The 17,782-nt window shown below is 36.6% G+C and overlaps 1 long non-coding RNA gene across 1 annotated transcript; it reads right to left on the bottom strand.

Annotated features, from left to right (window-relative positions):
* Positions 1 to 11,676: 11,676 nt before the first annotated feature.
* Positions 11,677 to 17,448, bottom strand: LOC141633778 (uncharacterized). The gene is made up of 3 exons (XR_012538547.1): positions 17,252 to 17,448; positions 17,070 to 17,151; positions 11,677 to 11,922 (listed from the first exon to the last, which is right to left on the bottom strand). It is a non-coding gene; the product is annotated as an uncharacterized LOC141633778 (long non-coding RNA).
* Between the last annotated feature and the right edge of the window lie 334 nt (positions 17,449 to 17,782).

The raw sequence follows: 17,782 nt of genomic DNA, 5'->3' as shown, positions 1-17,782 counted from the left end.
AACTTTTTAATTTTGAGTTAGAAAACATGGTACTCTTTTATCGTTGTTCAACTAGCCCATGAATTTTGTTTAATACTCCATATCTATTTCTAATTACAAAACCCACAATATTATTTTGACTACTCAAGGTTTAAGATTTAAAATTTTAAGCTTTAATTAAAGTATTTGAGTTTTCATTTTAAAGATTTCATTGGGTTTTTGAGAACTCAAAATTTTAACTTCAAATCTAACAAGTAACAACTTTGATTTTTTTATTGTGTACAATTTTCAGTTTTGTCGGAGTTGTGCTCTACTTCTACAAAGTAGTATTTTAGTTTAATAACAAGCACTTTTAGGATGACAACTTCATGTTTTAAGACTCCTGCTTTTTTTTTATATTAAGCATGAATATTATGTTAAAACGGATAATTTTAATTTGACAACTTACAAAATTAAGTTAAAAACTCAAGACTTTGGGATGGAAATTTGTGTTTTGGCCTTTGGGTGGAGCGATTCCCAACACTGTAAGAGCGACGGTTGTGGGTGAGCTAGATGGCAGGTTCATAATCGTCGATGAATCAAGGGATCGGTCTCGTGCATCCGGGTGTTAGGGTGAAGGTATTCGTTCAGTTGGTGAAGATGCCAGTTACCTTATATACTTGGTTTTTCCATTTGTTTTTTTTAATGGCCTTTTGGTTATTGGACTGGTCTCATGGTATGAGACTGTCTTATATAACAATTTGTGTTACAGTAACTCTCCTATAGGACCGTCCTATAACATAGGACGGGCCCAATAGAAGAGATTAACCCAGCAAAAGGATATTATTTATATAAAACTGAAAGTAGAGAAATTGAAAACACCCAGTATAGTATTTCCAATCACGCCTTGCAACTGCAACTCATCCTCCGTCTTCACCAACGCCAACTAGTCCATCGCCTCTCTATCGCCAATTACTCATTTGCCTCTCCATCGCCACCTCGATCTTCGTCCTGCTGGTTTTAGGATCCTTTCCTCCGCCTTTGCAACACCACAATCCTCTCTCTCCGACCCTTCCACCAGCAACAAGGTACACAAAAAGAAGAATGTCGGCCACCGGTAGCTGGTTTTAGATCTGATCTTATACTTTTCAGTTTTGAAAAGTAAAATCGATAGTTTTAACCATTGAAGATTTTAAGTTGAGAACTTTTTAATTTTGAGTTAGAAAACATGGTACTCTTTACTGTTGTTCAACTAGCCCATGAATTTTGTTTAATACTCCATATCTATTTCTAATTACAAAACCCACAATATTATTTTGACTACTCAAGGTTTAAGATTTAAAAGTTTAAGCTTTAATTAAAGTACTTGAGTTTTAATTTTAAAGATTTCATTTTGTTTTTGACAACTCAGAATTTTAACTTCAAATCTAACAAGTAACAACTTTGATTTTTTATTGTGTACAATTTTCGGTTTTGTCGAGTTGTGCTCTACTTCTACAAAGTAGTATTTTAGTTTAATAACAAGCACTTTTAGGATGACAACTTCATGTTTTAAGACTCCTGCTTTTTTTTTTATGGAGCATGAATATTATGTTAAACGGATAATTTTAATTTAACAACTTACAAAATTAAGTTAAAAACTCAAGACTTTGGGATGGAAATTTGTGTTTTGGCCTTTGGGTGGAGCGATTCCCAACACTGTAAGAGCGAAGGTTGTGGGTGAGCTAGATGGCAGGTTCACAATCGTCGATGAATCAAGGGATCGGTCTCGTGCATCCGGGTGTTAGGGTGAGGGTATTCGTTCAGTTGGTGAAGATGCCAGTTACCCCATATACTTGGTTTTTCCATTTGGTTTTTTTAATGGGCTTTTGGTTATTGGACTGGTCTCATGGTATGAGACTGTCTTATATAACAATTTGTGTTACAGTAACTCTCCTATAGGACCGTTCTATAGCATAGGACGGGCCCAATATAAGAGATTAACCCAACAAAAGGATATTATTTATATAAAACTGAAAGTAGAGATATTGAAAACACCCGATAATATTTCCAATCACGCCTTGAATCGCAACTCATCCTCCGTCTTCACCAACGCCAACTAGTCCATCGCCTCTCTATCGCCAATTACTCCGCTGCCTCTCCATTGCCACCTCGATCTTCGTCCTGCTGGTTTTAGGATCCTTTCCTCCGCCTTTGCAACACCACAATCCTCTCTCTCCGACCCTTCCACCAGCAACAAGGTACACGAAAAGAAGAATGTCGGCCACCGGTAGCTGGTTTTAGATCTGATCTTATACTTTTCAGTTTTGAAAAGTAAAATCGATAGTTTTAACCATTGAAGATTTTAAGTTGAGAACTTTTTAATTTTGAGTTAGAAAACATGGTACTCTTTACTGTTGTTCAACTAGCCCATGAATTTTGTTTAATACTCCATATCTATTTCTAATTACAAAACCCACAATATTATTTTGACTACTCAAGGTTTAAGATTTAAAAGTTTAAGCTTTAATTAAAGTACTTGAGTTTTAATTTTAAAGATTTCATTTTGTTTTTGACAACTCAGAATTTTAACTTCAAATCTAACAAGTAACAACTTTGATTTTTTTATTGTGTACAATTTTCAGTTTTGTCGGAGTTGTGCTCTACTTCTACAAAGTAGTATTTTAGTTTAATAACAAGCACTTTTAGGATGACAACTTCATGTTTTAAGACTCCTGCTTTTTTTTTATGGAGCATGAATATTATGTTAAACGGATAATTTTAATTTAACAACTTACAAAATTAAGTTAAAAACTCAAGACTTTGGGATGGAAATTTGTGTTTTGGCCTTTGGGTGGAGCGATTCCCAACACTGTAAGAGCGAAGGTTGTGGGTGAGCTAGATGGCAGGTTCACAATCGTCGATGAATCAAGGGATCGGTCTCGTGCATCCGGGTGTTAGGGTGAGGGTATTCGTTCAGTTGGTGAAGATGCCAGTTACCCCATATACTTGGTTTTTCCATTTGGTTTTTTTTAATGGGCTTTTGGTTATTGGACTGGTCTCATGGTATGAGACTGTCTTATATAACAATTTGTGTTACAGTAACTCTCCTATAGGACCGTTCTATAGCATAGGACGGGCCCAATATAAGAGATTAACCCAACAAAAGGATATTATTTATATAAAACTGAAAGTAGAGATATTGAAAACACCCAGTATAATATTTCCAATCACGCCTTGCAACTGCAACTCATCCTCCGTCTTCACCAACGCCAACTAGTCCATCGCCTCTCTATCGCCAATTACTCATTGCCTCTCCATTGCCACCTCGATCTTCGTCCTGCTGGTTTTAGGATCCTTTCCTCCGCCTTTGCAACACCACAATCCTCTCTCTCGACCTTCCACCAAAGAAACAAGGTACACGAAAAGAAGAATGTCGGCCACCGGTAGCTGGTTTTAGATCTGATCTTATACTTTTCAGTTTTGAAAAGTAAAATCGATAGTTTTAACCATTGAAGATTTTAAGTTGAGAACTTTTTAATTTTGAGTTAGAAAACATGGTACTCTTTACTGTTGTTCAACTAGCCCATGAATTTTGTTTAATACTCCATATCTATTTCTAATTACAAAACCCACAATATTATTTTGACTACTCAAGGTTTAAGATTTAAAATTTTAAGCTTTAATTAAAGTATTTGAGTTTTCATTTTAAAGATTTCATTGGGTTTTTGAGAACTCAAAATTTTAACTTCAAATCTAACAAGTAACAACTTTGATTTTTTTATTGTGTACAATTTTCAGTTTTGTCGGAGTTGTGCTCTACTTCTACAAAGTAGTATTTTAGTTTAATAACAAGCACTTTTAGGATGACAACTTCATGTTTTAAGACTCCTGCTTTTTTTTTATATTAAGCATGAATATTATGTTAAAACGGATAATTTTAATTTGACAACTTACAAAATTAAGTTAAAAACTCAAGACTTTGGGATGGAAATTTGTGTTTTGGCCTTTGGGTGGAGCGATTCCCAACACTGTAAGAGCGACGGTTGTGGGTGAGCTAGATGGCAGGTTCATAATCGTCGATGAATCAAGGGATCGGTCTCGTGCATCCGGGTGTTAGGGTGAAGGTATTCGTTCAGTTGGTGAAGATGCCAGTTACCTTATATACTTGGTTTTTCCATTTGTTTTTTTTAATGGCCTTTTGGTTATTGGACTGGTCTCATGGTATGAGACTGTCTTATATAACAATTTGTGTTACAGTAACTCTCCTATAGGACCGTCCTATAACATAGGACGGGCCCAATAGAAGAGATTAACCCAGCAAAAGGATATTATTTATATAAAACTGAAAGTAGAGAAATTGAAAACACCCAGTATAGTATTTCCAATCACGCCTTGCAACTGCAACTCATCCTCCGTCTTCACCAACGCCAACTAGTCCATCGCCTCTCTATCGCCAATTACTCCGCTGCCTCTCCATCGCCACCTCGATCTTCGTCCTGCTGGTTTTAGGATCCTTTCCTCCGCCTTTGCAACACCACAATCCTCTCTCTCCGACCCTTCCACCAGCAACAAGGTACACAAAAAGAAGAATGTCGGCCACCGGTAGCTGGTTTTAGATCTGATCTTATACTTTTCAGTTTTGAAAAGTAAAATCGATAGTTTTAACCATTGAAGATTTTAAGTTGAGAACTTTTTAATTTTGAGTTAGAAAACATGGTACTCTTTACTGTTGTTCAACTAGCCCATGAATTTTGTTTAATACTCCATATCTATTTCTAATTACAAAACCCACAATATTATTTTGACTACTCAAGGTTTAAGATTTAAAAGTTTAAGCTTTAATTAAAGTACTTGAGTTTTAATTTTAAAGATTTCATTTTGTTTTTGACAACTCAGAATTTTAACTTCAAATCTAACAAGTAACAACTTTGATTTTTTTTATTGTGTACAATTTTCAGTTTTGTCGGAGTTGTGCTCTACTTCTACAAAGTAGTATTTTAGTTTAATAACAAGCACTTTTAGGATGACAACTTCATGTTTTAAGACTCGCTTTTTTTTATGGAGCATGAATATTATGTTAAACGGATAATTTTAATTTAACAACTTACAAAATTAAGTTAAAAACTCAAGACTTTGGGATGGAAATTTGTGTTTTGGCCTTTGGGTGGAGCGATTCCCAACACTGTAAGAGCGAAGGTTGTGGGTGAGCTAGATGGCAGGTTCACAATCGTCGATGAATCAAGGGATCGGTCTCGTGCATCCGGGTGTTAGGGTGAGGGTATTCGTTCAGTTGGTGAAGATGCCAGTTACCCCATATACTTGGTTTTTCCATTTGGTTTTTTTTAATGGGCTTTTGGTTATTGGACTGGTCTCATGGTATGAGACTGTCTTATATAACAATTTGTGTTCTGATAAATCTCCTATAGGACCGTTCTATAGCATAGGACGGGCCCAATATAAGAGATTAACCCAACAAAAGGATATTATTTATATAAAACTGAAAGTAGAGATATTGAAAACACCCAAGATAATATTTCCAATCACGCCTTAAATCGCAACTCATCCTCCGTCTTCACCAACGCCAACTAGTCCATCGCCTCTCTATCGCCAATTACTCTCCGCCGCTCTCCATTGCCACCTCGATCTTCGTCCTGCTGGTTTTAGGATCCTTTCCTCCGCCTTTGCAACACCACAATCCTCTCTCTCCGACCCTTCCACCAAAGAACAAGGTACACGAAAGAAGAATGTCGGCCACCGGTAGTTGGTTTTAGATCCGATCTTATACTTTTCGCTTTTGAAAAGTAAAATCGATAGTTTTAACCATTGAAGATTTTAAGTTGAGAACTTTTTAATTTTGAGTTAGAAAACATGGTACTCTTTTACTCGTTGTTCAACTAGCCCATGAATTTTGTTTAATACTCCATATCTATTTCTAATTACAAAACCCACAATATTATTTTGACTACTCAAGGTTTAAGATTTAAAAGTTTAAGCTTTAATTAAAGTACTTGAGTTTTAATTTTAAAGATTTCATTTTGTTTTTGACAACTCAGAATTTTAACTTCAAATCTAACAAGTAACAACTTTGATTTTTTTATTGTGTACAATTTTCGGTTTTGTTTGAGTTGTGCTCTACTTCTACAAAGTAGTATTTTAGTTTAATAACAAGCACTTTTAGGATGACAACTTCATGTTTTAAGACTCCTGCTTTTTTTTTTATGGAGCATGAATATTATGTTAAACGGATAATTTTAATTTAACAACTTACAAAATTAAGTTAAAAACTCAAGACTTTGGGATGGAAATTTGTGTTTTGGCCTTTGGGTGGAGCGATTCCCAACACTGTAAGAGCGAAGGTTGTGGGTGAGCTAGATGGCAGGTTCACAATCGTCGATGAATCAAGGGATCGGTCTCGTGCATCCGGGTGTTAGGGTGAGGGTATTCGTTCATTGGTGAAGATGCCGCTACCCCATATACTTGGTTTTTCCATTTGGTTTTTTTAATGGGCTTTTGGTTATTGGACTGGTCTCATGGTATGAGACTGTCTTATATAACAATTTGTGTTACAGTAACTCTCCTATAGGACCGTTCTATAGCATAGGACGGGCCCAATATAAGAGATTAACCCAACAAAAGGATATTATTTATATAAAACTGAAAGTAGAGATATTGAAAACACCCAGTATAATATTTCCAATCACGCCTTGAATCGCAACTCATCCTCCGTCTTCACCAACGCCAACTAGTCCATCGCCTCTCTATCGCCAATTACTCCGCCTCTCCATTGCCACCTCGATCTTCGTCCCCGCTGGTTTTAGGATCCTTTCCTCCGCCTTTGCAACACCACAATCCTCTCTCTCCGACCCTTCCACCAAAGAACAAGGTACACGAAAAGAAGAATGTTGGCCACCGTAGCGTGGTTTTAGATCGATCTTATACTTTTCAGTTTTGAAAAGTAAAATCGATAGTTTTAACCATTGAAGATTTTAAGTTGAGAACTTTTTAATTTTGAGTTAGAAAACATGGTACTCTTTTACGTTGTTCAACTAGCCCATGAATTTTGTTTAATACTCCATATCTATTTCTAATTACAAAACCCACAATATTATTTTGACTACTCAAGGTTTAAGATTTAAAATTTTAAGCTTTAATTAAAGTATTTGAGTTTTCATTTTAAAGATTTCATTGGGTTTTTGACAACTCAAAATTTTAACTTCAAATCTAACAAGTAACAACTTTGATTTTTTTATTGTGTACAATTTTCAGTTTTGTCGGAGTTGTGCTCTACTTCTACAAAGTAGTATTTTAGTTTAATAACAAGCACTTTTAGGATGACAACTTCATGTTTTAAGACTCCTGCTTTTTTTTTATATTAAGCATGAATATTATGTTAAAACGGATAATTTTAATTTGACAACTTACAAAATTAAGTTAAAAACTCAAGACTTTGGGATGGAAATTTGTGTTTTGGCCTTTGGGTGGAGCGATTCCCAACACTGTAAGAGCGACGGTTGTGGGTGAGCTAGATGGCAGGTTCATAATCGTCGATGAATCAAGGGATCGGTCTCGTGCATCCGGTGTTAGGGTGAAGGTATTCGTTCGATTGGTGAAGATGCCGATTACCTTATATACTTGGTTTTTCCATTTGTTTTTTTTAATGGCCTTTTGGTTATTGGACTGGTCTCATGGTATGAGACTGTCTTATATAACAATTTGTGTTACAGTAACTCTCCTATAGGACCGTCCTATAACATAGGACGGGCCCAATAGAAGAGATTAACCCAGCAAAAGGATATTATTTATATAAAACTGAAAGTAGAGAAATTGAAAACACCCAGTATAGTATTTCCAATCACGCCTTGCAACTGCAACTCATCCTCCGTCTTCACCAACGCCAACTAGTCCATCGCCTCTCTATCGCCAATTACTCCGCTGCCTCTCCATCGCCACCTCGATCTTCGTCCTGCTGGTTTTAGGATCCTTTCCTCCGCCTTTGCAACACCACAATCCTCTCTCTCCGACCCTTCCACCAGCAACAAGGTACACAAAAAGAAGAATGTCGGCCACCGGTAGCTGGTTTTAGATCTGATCTTATACTTTTCAGTTTTGAAAAGTAAAATCGATAGTTTTAACCATTGAAGATTTTAAGTTGAGAACTTTTTAATTTTGAGTTAGAAAACATGGTACTCTTTCTTTGTTGTTCAACTAGCCCATGAATTTTGTTTAATACTCCATATCTATTTCTAATTAAAAAACCCACAATATTATTTTGACTACTCAAGGTTTAAGATTTAAAAGTTTAAGCTTTAATTAAAGTACTTGAGTTTTAATTTTAAAGATTTCATTTTGTTTTTGACAACTCAGAATTTTAACTTCAAATCTAACAAGTAACAACTTTGATTTTTTTATTGTGTACAATTTTCAGTTTTGTCGGAGTTGTGCTCTACTTCTACAAAGTAGTATTTTAGTTTAATAACAAGCACTTTTAGGATGACAACTTCATGTTTTAAGACTCCTGCTTTTTTTTTATGGAGCATGAATATTATGTTAAACGGATAATTTTAATTTAACAACTTACAAAATTAAGTTAAAAACTCAAGACTTTGGGATGGAAATTTGTGTTTTGGCCTTTGGGTGGAGCGATTCCCAACACTGTAAGAGCGAAGGTTGTGGGTGAGCTAGATGGCAGGTTCACAATCGTCGATGAATCAAGGGATCGGTCTCGTGCATCCGGGTGTTAGGGTGAGGGTATTCGTTCAGTTGGTGAAGATGCCAGTTACCCCATATACTTGGTTTTTCCATTTGGTTTTTTTTAATGGGCTTTTGGTTATTGGACTGGTCTCATGGTATGAGACTGTCTTATATAACAATTTGTGTTACAGTAACTCTCCTATAGGACCGTTCTATAGCATAGGACGGGCCCAATATAAGAGATTAACCCAACAAAAGGATATTATTTATATAAAACTGAAAGTAGAGATATTGAAAACACCCAGTATAATATTTCCAATCACGCCTTGCAACTGCAACTCATCCTCCGTCTTCACCAACGCCAACTAGTCCATCGCCTCTCTATCGCCAATTACTCCGCTGCCTCTCCATTGCCACCTCGATCTTCGTCCTGCTGGTTTTAGGATCCTTTCCTCCGCCTTTGCAACACCACAATCCTCTCTCTCCGACCCTTCCACCAGCAACAAGGTACACGAAAAGAAGAATGTCGGCCACCGGTAGCTGGTTTTAGATCTGATCTTATACTTTTCAGTTTTGAAAAGTAAAATCGATAGTTTTAACCATTGAAGATTTTAAGTTGAGAACTTTTTAATTTTGAGTTAGAAAACATGGTACTCTTTACTGTTGTTCAACTAGCCCATGAATTTTGTTTAATACTCCATATCTATTTCTAATTACAAAACCCACAATATTATTTTGACTACTCAAGGTTTAAGATTTAAAAGTTTAAGCTTTAATTAAAGTACTTGAGTTTTAATTTTAAAGATTTCATTTTGTTTTTGACAACTCAGAATTTTAACTTCAAATCTAACAAGTAACAACTTTGATTTTTTTATTGTGTACAATTTTCGCTTTTTGAGTTGTGCTCTACTTCTACAAAGTAGTATTTTAGTTTAATAACAAGCACTTTTAGGATGACAACTTCATGTTTTAAGACTCCTGCTTTTTTTTTTATGAAGCATGAATATTATGTTAAACGGATAATTTTAATTTAACAACTTACAAAATTAAGTTAAAAACTCAAGACTTTGGGATGGAAATTTGTGTTTTGGCCTTTGGGTGGAGCGATTCCCAACACTGTAAGAGCGAAGGTTGTGGGTGAGCTAGATGGCAGGTTCATAATCGTCGATGAATCAAGGGATCGGTCTCGTGCATCCGGGTGTTAGGGTGAGGGTATTTGTTCGGTTGGTGAAGATGCCGCTTACCCCATATACTTGGTTTTTCCATTTGGTTTTTTTAATGGGCTTTTGGTTATTGGACCGGGTCTCATGGTATGAGACTGTCTTATATAACAATTTGTGTTACAAGAAACTCTCCTATAGGACCGTTCTATAGCATAGGACGGGCCCAGTATAAGAGATTAACCCAACAAAAGGATATTATTTATATAAAACTGAAAGTAGAGATATTGAAAACACCCAGTATAATATTTCCAATCACGCCTTGCAACTGCAACTCATCCTCTGTCTTCACCAACGCCAACTAGTCCATCGCCTCTCTATCGCCAATTACTCCGCTGCCTCTCCATCGCCACCTCGATCTTCGTCCTGCTGGTTTTAGGATCCTTTCCCCCGCCTTTGCAACACCACAATCCTCTCTCTCCGACCCTTCCACCAAAGAACAAGGTACACGAAAAGAAGAATGTCGGCCACCGTAGTGGTTTTAGATCGATCTTATACTTTTCAGTTTTGAAAAGTAAAATCGATAGTTTTAACCATTGAAGATTTTAAGTTGAGAACTTTTTAATTTTGAGTTAGAAAACATGGTACTCTTTACTGTTGTTCAACTAGCCCATGAATTTTGTTTAATACTCCATATCTATTTCTAATTACAAAACCCACAATATTATTTTGACTACTCAAGGTTTAAGATTTAAAAGTTTAAGCTTTAATTAAAGTACTTGAGTTTTAATTTTAAAGATTTCATTTTGTTTTTGACAACTCAGAATTTTAACTTCAAATCTAACAAGTAACAACTTTGATTTTTTTATTGTGTACAATTTTCAGTTTTGTCGGAGTTGTGCTCTACTTCTACAAAGTAGTATTTTAGTTTAATAACAAGCACTTTTAGGATTACAACTTCATGTTTTAAGACTTCTGCTTTTTTTTTTTATGAAGCATGAATATTATGTTAAACGGATAATTTTAATTTGACAACTTACAAAATTAAGTTAAAAATCAAGATTTTGCGCGTGATTTATCTTATACTAGTTGTTGTATTACGCGCGTTGCGCGTGATACCCAAAGATATTGTGACTCGTTTATTTGGATTAGTATCGTTTCATGCATGGGGGTACGATTTTCTCGTGGACTGTTATAGCTGATTATTAGTTTGTTTCTTTGGTTGATCATGTTGTCAATGGTCATTGCAGTGAGCAAGGACGATAAATGTTCTATAGGTGGGCTTTTTTGCGTGTGCTTATTATACGATTGCTATCTTCCGTTTAAATTTAGAGGTTGCTTTGCTTTTATTTTAGCACATACAAAATATTTACATCAGCGTAGTGTTATTCCTAAATGTTAGGAGGGAGGTAACAAAAATCACTACAAAGAAACATGCGCTCTAGGACCTGTTTAAGTATGTGATAATTCGCTAAATAAAAAAGCTGTATTCATCTAGTTGAGTGATTTCCTTGAAACCAAATTACATTCTTAGCTAATTTACAAGACTATATGGCAAGACATGTTGTTGTATTAATGTAGATTTGTTCTGTATTAATGTAGAGTTGTAAACAAAGACACTTACTTTGAAGCGAATCGTTAGTTATTTAACATAATTATAAAGACCTTGAATACTAATTTTACAGAGTTGGAGATTTTGGAGATTTTATGGTATCCTAGATTGGTTGAATCGGGCGAAAACTACCAGTACCTACATATGTGCAATTGAATTATTGAGCCTAAACACAACCACCACAATTTTGGTACAAATAAGAAACATTTACTGCCTTGTAAGGTGAACGTTAATCAACATATCAACCAACCTCTACGAAACTAAAGATGAATTATGATACTTAGGAGTCTTTATAACAAGTTCACTTGTACAATATGTTTGACAAAAACACGGATATTGAATATAAGCCTTCGATACAAAATCCACGTCATCTTGAATTTCTATTATAGTGAAGAGTAAATTACTTGCTCTAAAGAGGCCTAAACTTCTAACTTTCTAAGCCTAGTTCGTCTATCTTTATGCTTTTCGTCTCCCAATGTTGACGCCTCTCTTTCCTCTTTACTTGGTCCTTGTAGTCACCTGCCCAACAACATAACATGAAGGCGTCACAAGCCATCAAACCAAGATAACTCTAAATAACTAATAAAGATCATTCTTTTTATCACAGAAGCATTTAGCATATCATATAATCTCTGTTAGGAATTTGTGCCTTGAATTTGTGTCGAAGACGGATTAAGCAAAGACAAGTAACAAAGAAGTTAGAAACAAAGACAAAGGGGATTGCCGAGTGGAATGCGGGTCGTGATTTCCTACGCAGGTCGTTTATCTTCCTGTGTTTGGCTACATACATGGCCTTTGGTTTAAGAAACACAATGGGTCCCATATTTAATTAGTCACGTTGACTATTTGTTAAGTCTCAGTGGCTTTGTTTGTTAATTAGTCGTTTCTACTTTCTGCCTTTCGAGTATTGTATTGAGATTAGGAAATAATTTTATTTCCTATTAGTTTATTCTTTTATTAGTCTAGATATTTTATCTTGGGTGGAATAAATATATAAAGACCCAAGTTTTATTCTAGGTTAATTAAGAGAGAGTTTTGAGAGCACAATAAAGAGGGTCGATTTGTGAGGTTCCTTCTGAAGAAGAAAACTCAATTTGTTCCGGGCTCTATTATTGTTGTTCGTCTGTCTTTGAAGATCGGAGGAGTTTGTTCAGATCTTGGTAGGCCTCAAGATTATTTGTCCTTCGTCTTATTGGGGTAGTCTCTTTTGTTCCTTTGAGACTACTATATTTGTTGGTAGAATAGGGTATACTTTTGGTTCACATTGAGCGCGTGAGTACCGGTCTACTGCTGTACTATTTTCTCCACTATAGTGAAATTTGATCTCCTCGCAGGGTGGACGTAGCCAATTATTTTACTGGTGAACCACGTAAATCTTTGTGTCAACTTTATTTACATTCGTTATTTATTGTTCTTATTGCCTTATCAATTAACTGTTTGGGTAACGGGACGCCTCCGTTACAACAATTGGCACCAGAGCTAAGGTTCTGATTTGGGATCTGCTTCCGCGTTAGTTGTGTTTTAGGCATTATTTGGGTTTATTGATTTTCAGGTGAAAAGATGTCGTCTACGAATGTTTTGAATGTTGACAAGTTCACTGGGAGAAATAGTTTTGGGTGTGGCGATTAAAGATGAGAGCTTTGCTTAGACAAAGAAGGCGTCAGTCTCATTATCTCAAAGGCAAATTCAGCGGTAGTTAAATCGATGCGGAAAGACAAAAAAGACAGATGCAGATGTAGTCTTGGAGGAGAAGGCTCATTCTTTAATTCTGTTATGTTTAGCTGATCATGTTATGGTTGAGGTAGCCGATGAGGAAACTGCTATAGGTTTGTGGTTGAAGTTGGAATCTTTGTATATGACAAAGACTCTAACCAACAAGTTGCTTCTTAAGCAGCGTTTGTTTGGTCTTCGTATGCAGGAAGGTACGTCTCTCAAGGACCATCTAGACCGTCTTAACTCTATTTTACTTGATTTACGTAATTTAGATGTTAAGGTAGATGAGGAGGATGCTGCCTTGATTTTGTTAGTTTCTTTGCCAAATTCGTTTGAGACTTTTGTGGAGTCTTTTGTTGTTGGTAAAGATTCTTTGACCTTAGAGGAAGTGAGGTCAGCGCTTCACACTAGGGATTTGCGCCGAGTAGCGTCAGGTGGTGTTGTAGATAGTAGTCCTGTAGGGCTTGTTGTGAATTCGGAGGGTTCTAGTAAGGGTAAAGCCAAGTCTAAGGGTCCTCGTAAGAATGTCTGCAATTACTGCAAAGAACCAGGTCATTGGAAAAATCAGTGTCCTAAGTTGAAGGAAGCTGGTGTTTCTACTGTTGCACAAAAGGTTGCTAAATAGGATTCTGAGGAAGATTATGCTCTCGTTGTTGATGTTGTTCCACATTCTTCGGATAGTTGGATTTTGGATACGAGATGCGTTTATCATATATGTCCTTTTAGAGAATGGTTTACTTCTTATGAAGCTTCACATGGGGTTAATGTTGCCATGGGTGACGGGTCTATTTGTGAGGTGCTTGGAGTTGGGACTATTCGGGTTAGGACATGTGATGGTGTTGTTGTCTTCCTAGAAGGTGTTAGGCATGTTCCACGTTTGAAGAGAAATCTTGTATCACTTGGCATGTTAGTTGATCAGGGCTACAGTTTTCAAGGTGATGGTGGGTCGCTGTGCATTGGTAAGGGTTCTTTTGTTACTTAGAGGGGTGTTAAGGAAGGAACTATTTATGTCCTTCAAGGCACTGTGCTGACTGTTGGAGCATCAGGTAATCATTCTTCTGTCTCTCTCGAGTCTAAGTTGGGGCATATGCAACTTGGATATGTGAATGATACTTTGAAGCACATCCAGTTTGGGTCACTTGGGTCACTTGGTGATATTCTGGATAATTCGGGTTTGGATAGCTTTAGTGAGAATGGTAGTGTTGACAGTAAGGTGGAGTCTATTCCGGTATAGGTCAAGCTACAGGGTTCTCAAGACAAGCTATCTACTTTTGTCTCTGCGCCTCAATGAGGCGGTCTGCGCCCCAGAGGTGGGGCGGTTTGGGGCTCCAGGTGGAGCTGTTTGTGGCTCTTGAAAGAGAGCCGTTTGGGACCTCGGAAGGGGTCATTTGAAACTTCGACGGGAGTTTATTCTTTGGAGCTTTTGGGTTGGACTAGCTAGTCTAACAATTTGTACCTTTGATGGAGGTAATTTGTGCTCACTTAGAATGTTTGCTTTTGTTTTGGTTTCGACTTGAATTTTGTTGCCTTGGTGTAGGCATTTTTGTGGTGGTCATGACACCTAGTATACTCAAGTGAGACATTTGTTTTGTTCGTGGCGTTTGTGTTGTTTTTGGGACAGTTTGGTACGACGGTACATTTAGCCATGTATTTTGGAGGGGATTTTTGTTTGGAGTCTTGTGTGTGTTGTTTTGGTACACCGTTCCATCTTAGTGACATTTGGTATCTCATATATTTGTGTTGGCGTTTGGTAGCTTTTGCCCTCTTCGGAGTTTGCTACGTTTGGCCTTCCTATTGGTATGAAGATATGTTGGGTACTTAGTACAATTGGTAGTTTCAGCTTACTACATTGGGTACTTCGTATATTAGTCACATTTGTTGCACACTTGGTTCGTTTATCCATTTTGAGAGTTGTGTTCAAGTCGGTGGAGACTACCGGGACAGGTAGTGACTTGAGGATCAACTCCGTTGAAGCTGATTTTGGTTCGGTTCTTTTGGTTTGGTTCGTGTTTGGATAATTCAAGTCAAGGTGGAGATTTGTTAGGAATTTGTACCTTGAATTTGTGTCGAAGACGGATTAAGCAAAGACAAGTAACATAGAAGTTAGAAACAAAGACAAAGGGGATTGCCGAGTGGAATGCGGGTCGTGATTTCCTACGCAGGTCGTTTATCTTCCTGTGTTTGGCTACATACATGGCCTTTGGTTTAAGAAACACAATGGGTCCCATATTTAATTAGTCACGTTGACTATTTTTTAAGTCTCCGTGGCTTTGTTTGTTAATTAGTCGTTTCTACTTTCTGCCTTTCGAGTATTGTATTGAGATTAGGAAATAATTTTATTTCCTATTAGTTTATTCTTTTATTAGTCTAGATATTTTATCTTGGGTGGAATAAATATATAAAGACCCAAGTTTTATTCTAGGTTAATTAAGAGAGAGTTTTGAGAGCACAATAAAGAGGGTCGATTTGTGAGGTTCCTTCTGAAGAAGAAAACTCAATTTGTTCCGGGCTCTATTATTGGTGTTCGTCTGTCTTTGAAGATCGGAGGAGTTTGTTCAGATCTTGGTAGGACTCAAGATTATTTGTCCTTCGTCTTATTGGGGTAGTCTCTTTTGTTCCTTTGAGACTACTATATTTGTTGGTAGAATAGGGTATACTTTTGGCTCACATTGAGCGCGTGTGTACCGGTCTACTGCTGTACTATTTTCTCCACTATAGTGAAATTTGATCTCCTCGCAGGGTGGACGTAGCTAGTTATTTTACTGGTGAACCACGTAAATCTTTGTGTCAACTTTATTTACATTCGTTATTTATTGTTCTTATCGCCTTATCAATTAACTGTTTGGGTAACGGGACGCCTCCGTTACAACAATCTCAATTATAGGCTGTAAAATGATGAACTCACTATCTTATCCTCTCGGTGGCTGTCATGTGTTTTTTTATTGGGGACAACTTGGTGCTTGCCTCTCTTTCTTTCCGCCTATCGCACTATTGGGCAAAATAGTGAGGCATAGAATATTTACTTAAAACTTAACTTAAAGCTTTGAGTATTTCACTTATTGGATCACGTGATTGACCTCACCAATGTTGTAGTCCCCATTTCCTCCGAGACAGCCACATTAAAAAGTTTGAGGCTCTTACAACAAAAAGAACTTCAAACATCAATACATGTGGGCTGAAATCCAAACTCCTGCCGATATTTACAGCAAGATCACAAGCAGTTTTCAAAAGACCGCGTATAACAACCTTAACTTTAGACACCATGTAAACAAAGAAACAGAACTACTCTTGTTATCAGGAAACAGAGAACCGTGCAAAAAGCACAAGACATCCCAACTAACTATAACTAAAACCACAAACAATAAAACATAAACAAGTAGCACAAATCCAGATATCAAAATCAATCAGGGGTAGCATCAATACCTCGTGTTAATTTATTTTTTAGGGATAATTTAGTCACTTTACTTTTACTGTTAATTTACCCAATTGTTTTTTATTTCCACCATTTCACCAAATTGTTCATTTGCAATTTATCGTGATTACAACTTCTCGTGTAAGACCGTTATAAGTTAAGACCACACCAACAATTTATTTACAATGATCTTAAGAGAGACGAACTATATCTCGATTAGTTACATTTCTGCATTTCTTAATGTTTGTTTTGTCTCTCTCCCTGCTTTATGTCGTTTTTTCTCTCTCCCTCCTTTACACTCTCGCTCTCTCTATCCCTTCTCTCCTCCCTCAATCTCTCCTTTTCTCAAGTATTCCAAGTTCCTCAAAATTCACCTCTCTCTCTCACGCAGACATCAAGGATACTAAAGAGAAGTAACAAAAATTAAATGGTCATCGTTATTCCTAATAAATATCTTATCCCTACACAACATATACAATAAGATAAATTGAAAATTGAAAATGTCACTCTAATGATACGCAAAATTTACATAGAGACACACCTAATAATTTTCCTAAGGAACACCTCTTTGTTGTTGTAGAAGTGTGGAGGCGATTGACAATAAGGTTCATGAGTCGGGTAACCTATAAAATAATACAAAAACGCTAGATAAGCATGACAACAAATCACACTATACCAGTACACAAAAGTGTAGATCCAATTGTTCAAAAGCCAAACCTCTACCTGATGGCGCAACAGATTCAAAAAAGCAGACACTGCTGGTGTAGATTAATATTGACGGGCTACAAAGAAGCCATTTTTTCAAGCTAAAATCTGCATCATGCCTTCTTGATTTGCATATATTACAGTTCCCTAGTGCATCCCCAGTTGCACTAGAGTGATATTACTGAAGAGTAACATCTAGAACATGGTTTGACTTCACTTGCCTATTGTAGCAAAAAAAAAAAACATACAGTTAAGACATCATCAAGTTGCATTAATAGTAAAGATCTAGAATATAAGAATGCTCAGGGTATGTTTCATGCTAAAGTCTGCGATGCAACATAAAATAACCTCCACAATTAGTATACATTTTCTACATTTCATATTCAGGGCAGTTCCTTGAGTCCTCGTACCTAAGTGGAATTGGAGCTCCAGTCTTCGGATAGCATGAACTGAGTAGCCATTATTCATGCATTGTTACTTTAAAAAACCGACACATTAACCGTCTGCTTCACAATGTTCAATCACATTAAAATCGGCTTTTCATATATC

This window comes from Silene latifolia, chromosome Y (assembly GCF_048544455.1).
Source record: "Silene latifolia isolate original U9 population chromosome Y, ASM4854445v1, whole genome shotgun sequence".
Classification (NCBI taxonomy): domain Eukaryota; kingdom Viridiplantae; phylum Streptophyta; class Magnoliopsida; order Caryophyllales; family Caryophyllaceae; genus Silene; species Silene latifolia.
Note: the sequence above shows the minus strand (reverse complement) of the source record. Positions and strands in the feature narration are given on the sequence as shown.